The sequence below is a fragment of the Propithecus coquereli genome, unplaced genomic scaffold, assembly GCF_000956105.1.
Source record: "Propithecus coquereli isolate 6110/MARCELLA unplaced genomic scaffold, Pcoq_1.0 Scaffold657, whole genome shotgun sequence".
NCBI lineage: Eukaryota > Metazoa > Chordata > Mammalia > Primates > Indriidae > Propithecus > Propithecus coquereli.
Window position 1 is genome coordinate 135,821 of NW_012152585.1, and position 9,455 is coordinate 145,275.

The window sequence follows — 9,455 nt, forward strand, 5'->3', positions numbered from 1 at the left end:
GCATAAGCCATGACGCCTGGCTAACTTTTTGTTTCTATTTCTAGTTGACTGGCCAATTTTTTTTCTACTTTTAGTAGAGACAGGGTCTCACTCTTGCTCAGGCTGGTCTTGAACTCCTCACCTCAAGCAATCCTCCTGCCTCGGCCTTTCAGAGTGTTAGGATTACAGACGTGAGCCACTGCGCCCCGCCTGTCTCTGTGAGTTTGACAACTCTAGGTACCCCCATACAAGTGGAATTATATAATACTTACCCTTTTGTTCTAGTTTATTTCACTTAGCATGTTTTTAAGCATATTCATTCACATATCAGAATTTCACTCCTTTTTGAAGCTGATTAGGATTCCATTGTGTGTATAAACCACGTGTTGTCTACCCAGTCATCTGCTGATGGACGTGTGGCTTGCTTCCACCTTGTGCTGCTGTGAACAAGTATCTGTTTGACTTCCTGCTTTTAATTCTTTTGTGTTTCTATCCCTGGAAATGGGTGTGACTCTTTCTCTAGGTAGTTTTTGGGAAGTTGAATCAACTGGTCAGGAGTCGAGTTAGATTTCGGTTCTGTTGCTGCCCTGGTTACCCTCAGGCCACCACTGGCTTCCAAGTTCTCTGGTGTTACATTGTGCTTAGCTCCTGTGGAGCTTTCCTCAACAGGAGTAACTTCAGTTTTTGATTGGTTAATCTCTAAGCTCCAGCCTCTGCTTGGGCCTTCTTGGTACTCCTGCACCGTAGACACGCTCACTCTCTGTCTCTTGCCACCTCCCTGTGGTGGCTGCTGCTGCTTGCTACTTGGCCTGCTCTGTCCTTGCAGCGGGAAGCAGAATTCCTTACTGTTCTGTTCCAGCCTCTGCCTCAGGCAGGCCCTGTGCACCTGGGACTGCAGGGCTGGGCCTCCCTCCTTCTCTTGGAAACAAATTCTCCTGCGTATCTTTGGCAGATCTTGTGTGGGTGGGGTTGTCAGATAAAATGCAGAATGCCCAATTAAATTTGAATTTTGCATAAACAGAGAATAGTTTTTTACATTAGTATGCCCCCCAAATATTGCCTGGGACATACTTATACTAAAAATTATTGTTTGTTTTTTGTGGGGTTTTTTTGTTATTTATTGTTTTATGTATTATGTTCAAATTTAACTGTATTTTTATTTGCTAAATCTGGTAACCCCGTGTGTCTGGAGTTTCCTACCCTCCCCCAGTACCAGGAGGCCCCTACTGTACTGGTATAGGGTTCTGGGGCCAGGACCGCTTTCTGTCTTTTCCTTCCTCAGACGTGTGTGTATTCGCCTCTACCCTGGGCTGCCAGTGTTTCCTGCCCACCTCCCAAGGACTCAGATCTTTAGTTCTGCAGGTGAGAAGGGTCTGGGTGGCCCTCACCACTGTCCTGCAGTGGCAGCGTCTTCCTCCAACGTCTGCACTGCTGCGGAGGCTCCTTCTCCCACCCCACCCCTGAAATCTTTCAGGAGAGTCTGCTGGAAGTTCGTGAGTGACGCTCTCTTGCACCAGCTCCTTCTTGGCCGCTAGAAGTATGTTAAAAATATCGGCTTCCTTCCCACTTGTGTGGTACCTGGGTGGCATTCTCCTTCTCCAACGTTCTCGCACATGTGGGCAAGTGCCCACACGCTTCCCAGCCTTGGAAGGGCCCGTCTTTCCTTAGACTTGGGGCTATTTGGTTACCATATGACCTTAGGTCTCGGGGGGGCTCCAGAAGGGTCACGTAGTTTACCTGGCGTTTGCCTGTTAGAGTGAGAGCGATCCTCCTTGCTTTCTGGATATTTAGAACTCCTCGTCTTTCTTTCTTTATAAGTGGAAATCTCAATAAAGACCTAATAAAATAGAATTTTGTGTGTATTAGAATCTTCTTTAATTGACCATGCAAAGCACATAGATTTTGCTGTTGAAATGAAGAAAACACATAGTGCCTTATCTTTATCATTCTCTAAACATATATGAGGGACGTTATTTAACCAACAGTACGACCACACAGGAATTACTGCAAGGGACTTTTCAGAGGGTTGAGAGCCCTCTCTCAGTGAGGCCGTCTCTCATTTATACTATTGGATTCCTAAGGGCTTTCTGCTGAGCACAGTTAGGGTTGTCAGAACAACCAAACCACTGGAATTGAGACAGATAATAAAATGAATTATTTCAAATTAAGATCTCATAACACCATCTTTGGACTTACTTATTTAGCATACGTAGGCGTTTAAAAATTACCTCTAGAAATTACGGCATTGCATAGCTCAGCCCCTCAATATCTGTTGCCTGTTACGCTGGCAAATCTGAAATGACAGAGTAGGAAGAGACCGACCGCACGGTGTGTACAGTTTACTCCAGCCCTGGGATTTGAGAGCTGCAGCCTTCATCTCGCCTTCACGCCTGGCATTATTCTTCTGCTACTGACAGCGCCCCTGGGATGGGATGCGTTAGCAGCTCTCGTCATCGCGTTGGTGTTCAGCTGGGAACCTTGGAACGTGGCGGGTCCACACTGATGCCACCACCAGCCCTCCATCCTCTTCTGCCACCCTTTGTTCTGATTTGCGACTCCACCGTCGGCTCTTCCTGGAAGACTCTGTCTTATTAATCTGTCCCTCTGACCTTCTCACGTCCCAACGTTTATTTTCAGTACTTTAAGCAAAATTAGAACTCAATAACTGCTTGTTTTAAAAAAAATCACTAAAATAACACGCTTATAACACGACCTAATCATGGCGGCATGTGCTTATCGCTCACACCAAAGGTGAGGCAAATAATCATTTTTTAAGAGCAATCAAAATATTGTGATTTTGCTGTCACATACTTAACAAAATTCAAGTTGCCATTGGGTTTTCTGTATTTTCTCATGTAACGTGGGTCCATATTTTCTGCTTGGATAACCCAGAGGCCCTGAAATTCAGCTGTGCAGCCAGCAGTCGTGGTTTTCCCGCCAAACCTGTTCCTGCTCCGAATCCATAGCCTCTGGGAACCGCGCCACCACCCATGGAGTTTCCCAAGCTGGGGACCTGGGAGCCCTTTGCCCCTCGCTCCTCCCCACTTCCTGAGTCCAGTTGGTCTCCAAGTCCTGAGACTCTCCCCCTTCATTTCCTCCCCATCCAGCACCCTTCACTCCTCCTCCCACGGGCCAACCGTATTTAAGGCCCTCGTTATTTCTCCCCTGGCTTTCGGCAAAGGTCTTCTAGCTGATCTCCCGTCTTCAGCCTTGCTTGCTAGAACACGGCATCCTCCACACTGCCCTCCAGATGCTCGCTCTAAAACCCAAATTCGCCAAAGGCTTCCCTAGGTCCCTGGGAAGGAGCCCCAGCTGCCTGGCACGGCTCTGGGGGATGCTCTCCATCCAGCCCTGCCTCCCTTCTCTCCTCTGCCTGCCTCTCCCCACTGTGTGCCCTCTACTCCCACCTTGGTCAACTTCCTCGGGTCCCCAAAGGTGCCTCGTCTCTCTGGCACCTTTGTGTCTACAACACCCTTGTCTGGAACTGTCCTGTCCTCAGGCTTTCTCATGTGGCTGATGACTTGGTGGCTTCTGAGCCAGGCAGGCCTGTGTGTGAATGCTGACTTGGCCATTTGCTCAGCCTCCTGGAGCCTAATTTTCTTGTCTGTGAAAGGAAGAAAATAATACCAACCTTCCAGGATTGCTAGGAAGAAGTAAAAATAATGAAAATTATAAATATGTGGTGAAAACAACACATATAACTCTTATTATAGGCCGAGTAGGATTCTAAATGCTTTACTCATATTCAATCCTCTGTTATTGCAGACTCAGTTCAAGACTCACCTCCTCCATGCAGCCTATCTTGATTTTTCAAGGCTTGATTAGATGCCTTTGCTCAATATTTTCTGTCTCCCCCCACCCCGATCCATCTCACCTCTCTCTGCCCCACGGGTGCCCTGGGAGACAGGCACCCACGGCACACATTGCTTGGGCTCCTTTGCTGGCCCACTGTGGGTTTGGCTTTTGAGTGAGATCAGAGAGCAGTCGGTGACAACGGCCAGGGTGTTTCTTTCCTGCTGGGACGCTTCCCATTGCCTCTGCCATGACTTCCCTTGGCCACTTTCCTTCTCCTGCCCCCAGCGCTGGGCTCTGCCACTCCTGGCCTGTGTTCCCAGTGAAGCTACAAGTTCCTCGTGGGTAAAAACTGCACCTTTGTATTTGTGCATCTTTAGGGCCTCACTGGCACCTGGTATACAGCAGGTGCTCAGCGTTTGCTGTACAGTTACCTCAGGCTCCCCTTGTGCTGCTCTCCCGTCACTCCCTCTCCAGCCTCCCTCCTCCTGAGCATACGGCATCTGGACCCTGGAAACAGCTTCCAGAGGATCTCTCGGATCCCACCTACGGTACTGCTCCGGTTCATCTCATGACACTCCGAGAAACACGGAGCTCAAGACACCCTCCCCCTACCCCACCAGAAGCAGCACCCTCCTCACCTTCTGCTGGGAACTCACCCAGCCTTGGGACACGCTGGAAATATCTCCACAACATAGTCACTGAGGAAACAGAATGCAGCTTGGGCACCAGCCAGCGACAGCCCAGGAAGCCTCCAGAGCAGTGCCCAGTGTTAACTGTTTAGCTGCTGGACAGACGGAAGGTGGGGGGCTTCCAGAGGAGGGGCCTTGGTAACGAGGCGGGAACCTGGGACAGCACATACGTCCTGACTCTGCTCATTTGTGTGGCCCTGAAAAATCTCTGAAGGCCTCCGTTGCTAAGTGGCACAGAATCCAGTGATCTTCAAGGGCCCTTCAAGCCCTACAATTCGATTTTCTTCGATACATGCCAAATTCGATTTGCTGATTTAGCTCATGACCAACAATCTAGCACTCGAGGCTGGGTTTTCCTCTTAGAAGAAAAGGTTTCCCTTCACAGCTGAACATTTCCCAAACCCATATTTACATAATTATGCTGCTTTAGATATTCGCAGCCGCTCTAAATCTCAAAGGCTTTTCTTGAAAATGGCACCTGTGAGAATCCCATCACGGGTGAGGGGTGGGGGGCAGGGATAGTGAAAGGCGAGGAATCCACCAAGTTGGCTCTGGACAGCCCTTAGGTCCAGGTGTGAGGCACCTGCATGACTCCCTACACTACAGCCCCTTCGTAAACGACACTTTGTGAACCAAGAGAATGTGGCACGAAGACAGGCCAAGCTTATATTCCTGGCCCTAAATAACCAAAATTGTCCAGCTTGAAATGCATTTGAGTGTGTACGTTTGACAAAACCGTGCATACCAGAAATACGGAAAGGTAAGGGTGCCGATTTTTACAGAAAAGAAGAGCCGGTGACGAAGTTCCAAGCATGCCTTCCTCTAAGTTCCCAAAGCAAATTTTACAAACTCAGAGTATATTTCATGGCAGGGAAATTACTTACATACGAGTCCTTCTTTCTCATGGACTTATAAATAAATGTGAGTTAAGTGTGGGGACAGTTTTGTTTTTATTTCTGTATCCCCGGCTACTGGCACAATGCCTAGAACATAGTAGGTTCTCAATAAATGTCAGTTGAATGAATAAAAAGTCCCCTCAGTGCTAGGAAACTGGGAGCATGCACGGGGCATCTGAGACCACGCCGCCTGCAGAGCTTCCTGGGCTGGGGGACAGTCGGCAGGTGGGGGTTTAAGAGGAGGAAGAAGATGATGAATTAATGTATGCATGTATTCAACCCTCCACTTTATGAACATCTAACAACTTTTGGCAGACTGACCATCTCCTTTTAAATAAAAATACTCTTTCAAGCAATGCGACAGCCTCAATTTAACATTATAAGGAAAAGCTACGAGGCTCCTGCGGTTATTCTGAGATGGTTTCTAGGGAAAATATTTAAATAGAACGTGACACCTTATCACCTCGTTTTAGGCAAGAACCAAATGTATTTTTTCCATACAGAAATACTGGCATGGACTTTTCCTCAGCCAATATTTCCCTTCTGGAAAGTCTCAGTTGTCTGACACAGCCTCGAGTAGAAATTGGTTTCTGCTATGTGTTCAAAGCAGCTGGACCTGCCTGGCCCGCCCAGTAGTGCTCCTTTCCGGCACTCCACACTTGGAACTATTTGTAAATAAAGAGGAAAGTGTTTAAATAATAATGCAGTCTTTTTCTCATTTAAGCTAACCCATATTTCACAAAAATATACCCTAGATGTAGGATAACTAGCTGTCCACAGGGATTCCTGGGACATAGGACTTTCAATTATAAAATCAGAAAAATCCTGGGAATACCAGGGCTGGGTGGTCACCCACATGATACATGCTTTACACCCCCAAAACCAAAGTATCCCCCTCTTTTCATGTGATTACTGAACCTCTTAGAAATAAGAACGTCTACGAAATTAAAGAATAGAAAGTAAATGATACCACTAAAACATATGTCTCCTTAAGGAAATGGGAAAAGAGGACCAAGGGATTATTCATCTTAACTCTGTGAGAGGGTTGTGCTTAAATCAAGAACTGGCAGACATGTTCTGTTTCAAGGGAGGGGTTCCGCCAGCCACCTGGTTAGACATCTCACTTCCGCAGCCCTGCGATTCTCACAGGTCATTCTAGCCATCAGAAGCAACACTTACACTGACTCTGAAGGTCTAGAGTTGCTATTACTCAAAAGGAAAACAGAAAACACACTTTTACACTAAAAAGAAGCTTTGTACCATACTTCAGGTAAAATACCAACAATGCTGAGAACTTCCTGAGAACTTTGCTTGGCGGTTATTGCTGCAACAAAAGTAATGAAATTTTAAAAGCAAAAGTTCATCTTAAATCGTACGTATTTTGAAAAGCACTGCAGCAAGGAAAGAGATCTACAGAGCACACCGTCTTGTGTATCAGTTAACTATCTTTCTGCCCATCCACGGCACCTGCCCACCCACTGGGCCCTTCTACAAAACCCCAACAAGCAGGAGGGAAACTGCCGTTTAAAAGTCATGAAGTTTTCTGTCTGTGGAGACAGATGTCTTGTATCACCTTTAAGAGGAACCACGCCTTCCCTTGGGAAAAATCATCATCATGCACCCTTGAATTACATCGGAGATTAAGATAAGCACTGCCTTATATTTTGGGATGAGGTGGGAAAAAATTGATTCATTATTAAGCCAAATAAATATCAATGCATTTAGATGGAGACATTGATTTGTTCAGTAATGCAAGCTGTGTATTGATGAAACAGGGCAAGCTCCGCCTCAGACATTTTTGCCGTTTCTTTTTTGGGTGGGGGTATCCTTGAAAGGTTGAAGAGAAATGTGTCCTAACCTTGTGTGCTCACGCGGCAATCGCTCGATCCTCTTGGGGGTTGTTTACAGGGGTCTGAAGTTGGGGCCCATGTAGAAAGAGTGCACAGGTGGGACACAGGAGGGGAAAGTACAGGTCTGAAAGGTGGCTGGTCTTCTCTCAGCAAACACGATGTCCTGGTACCAGGCTGTTGCTTCAGGTGAGATCATCTTGTCTGGGCCAGGGGAAGCCCCTCTCCTGCAGACCAAGTGCTGTTTGGTGAAAAAATGCAAGTGCCCTGTTTTGGAGAATAAAGAAAATGACCCCGCATCCATTGCCTAGCCCGAGGAGCCCTTCGTGCATGGTAATTTTCTCATAATTCACATGGTTTTAATGCTGAATAGCTAATGAAAATGAAGACAAATATTAACAAATGTAAAACCCAGCAGAGAGTATTCATAATGGCAGTGTTATGTCATACCAAACGGACTTCCCCTCTCAGGGCGAGTGAAATTTCTCTTGGGACATTCCATTCTCTCAGGAAACCCCCTGCTCCCTGCAGCCCCCTACCCAGACAATTTTTAGTGTCTTCAGATCCAGTCCAATTTCAATTTCACATAAAAGAGTGAATAACAAAACAAACAAAAGCAAGGAAAAGCTCTGTGCTGGAGAAGAACACTACAGTACACTTAGCTGTGTGAGGATCTCCAAGGGGTTGCCCTTGCCCGGTCACTTTTTCGGGCTGGGGCTTACTTGCTGTCCTCCCTCCTGTATTCCTTCCTGGGCTGCTCCCCCTGGCCCCTGCAGGCATTTGAAGAAGCAGAAATGTGCCCTTGAAGGGCGGCTGGCCGTGCAGGTGCAGTAAGCACAGGGGGATGGGACCCTCCGACGAGGGACACTTAGGGGCCATCCTGCTCTCCACGAGATTGGAGCCACATGGTCACTTTGAATAGGGTTCTGTAAAGATTTGGAGACCTCAAAGAGAGTTCTACACAGAAGACAAGTGGTAAGGGCTTCTGGGCACCCCTCCCTATGCCAGGCGAGCTGGGCTGAGAAAGCCAGGCCAAAGCTGTGTCTTAGTCCAGTCCTGTCAGACAGTGAGGAAACACATAGTTGTTCTCCTGAGATTAAAAAGACATTAGTGGTTCAGATTTTGTTAGTTGTTTGGGGCTAGAGTCATCAACCATGAAAAGCTGTTTTTGTTTTGTTCTTCTAAACCATGAAAAAGTTTTCAAGGGCCTAGTTTGTTGTTTCAGGTAGACTTTCCTTGGCAGACAGGGAAGTACATGGATCACATCAAACCATTCCAGACAAGGAAAATAACCACAGGCAACTTGCAAGATGGACATACATAAATCAAGCATGGCTTCGTAGCCAAAGCTCAAAGAACAGCATGATGCCAGGAGGCAGAGCCACTGCAGACTGGCAGAGTACAGCAACACGTGAAAGCCTTGTGTGCCAGCGTTCTCTCTCTCTCTCTCTCTCTCTCTCAGGTGTACTGTGTATCTGTTTCAAAAACAGAAAACAATAGGACTTTGGTCACCCCTAGATCACAGAACCATCCACATGGAAACTACATTGCTGTAGAAAAGGAAAGACAGGGAGAGGCAGCAATGAGGGAGTATCTGACACATAAAAGGAAGAATTATTAGTGATTCTCATAGCTGGACAAATTCAACAACCTCCTGGCTATGTTTCTTTCCTTAATCAAAAAACACCTAAATGTTTTCCTGCATGCTAGGAACTATCTTAGAAGCTGGATGCCAGGGTCGATAACAATTGCTCCCTCCCCTCATGCAACCACAATTTCGGAAAAAAATCAGTTGTACTGACAATACACAAGCATACACGTTATGACCCATAGGCCAAGAGTGTCACCTTCCACCCAGCTTTTAGGATCGAGGGCTCTGTACTATTTCCCTCTTGCCTGACAACTTAATTCCTGAAGCCCCTGCCAACACTCCAGGAACTCTGATGACAGACTCTTTTGACTCCCAACTACATACCTGAGAGCATCTCTCCATCTACCTGTTCCCAACTCCAACGCCACCCTGTCTCTCTGTGCTGTGCACTTCCCTAGATATCCATTCCTTTTGCTGCTCTTCCCTGACCCCACACTCTCCAGACGTCTGTGCTCTGAGATCTGAGCTCCTCAAATCCACGTGAAAGGAGGGAACCACGTTCATAATCAGCAGACTGCTCGGACCGCTGGAGACGGTGACCGTGCAAAGGCTGGGGCTGTGCACCGCAACCTCGCACTCAGAGCTGGGCACTCTCTCT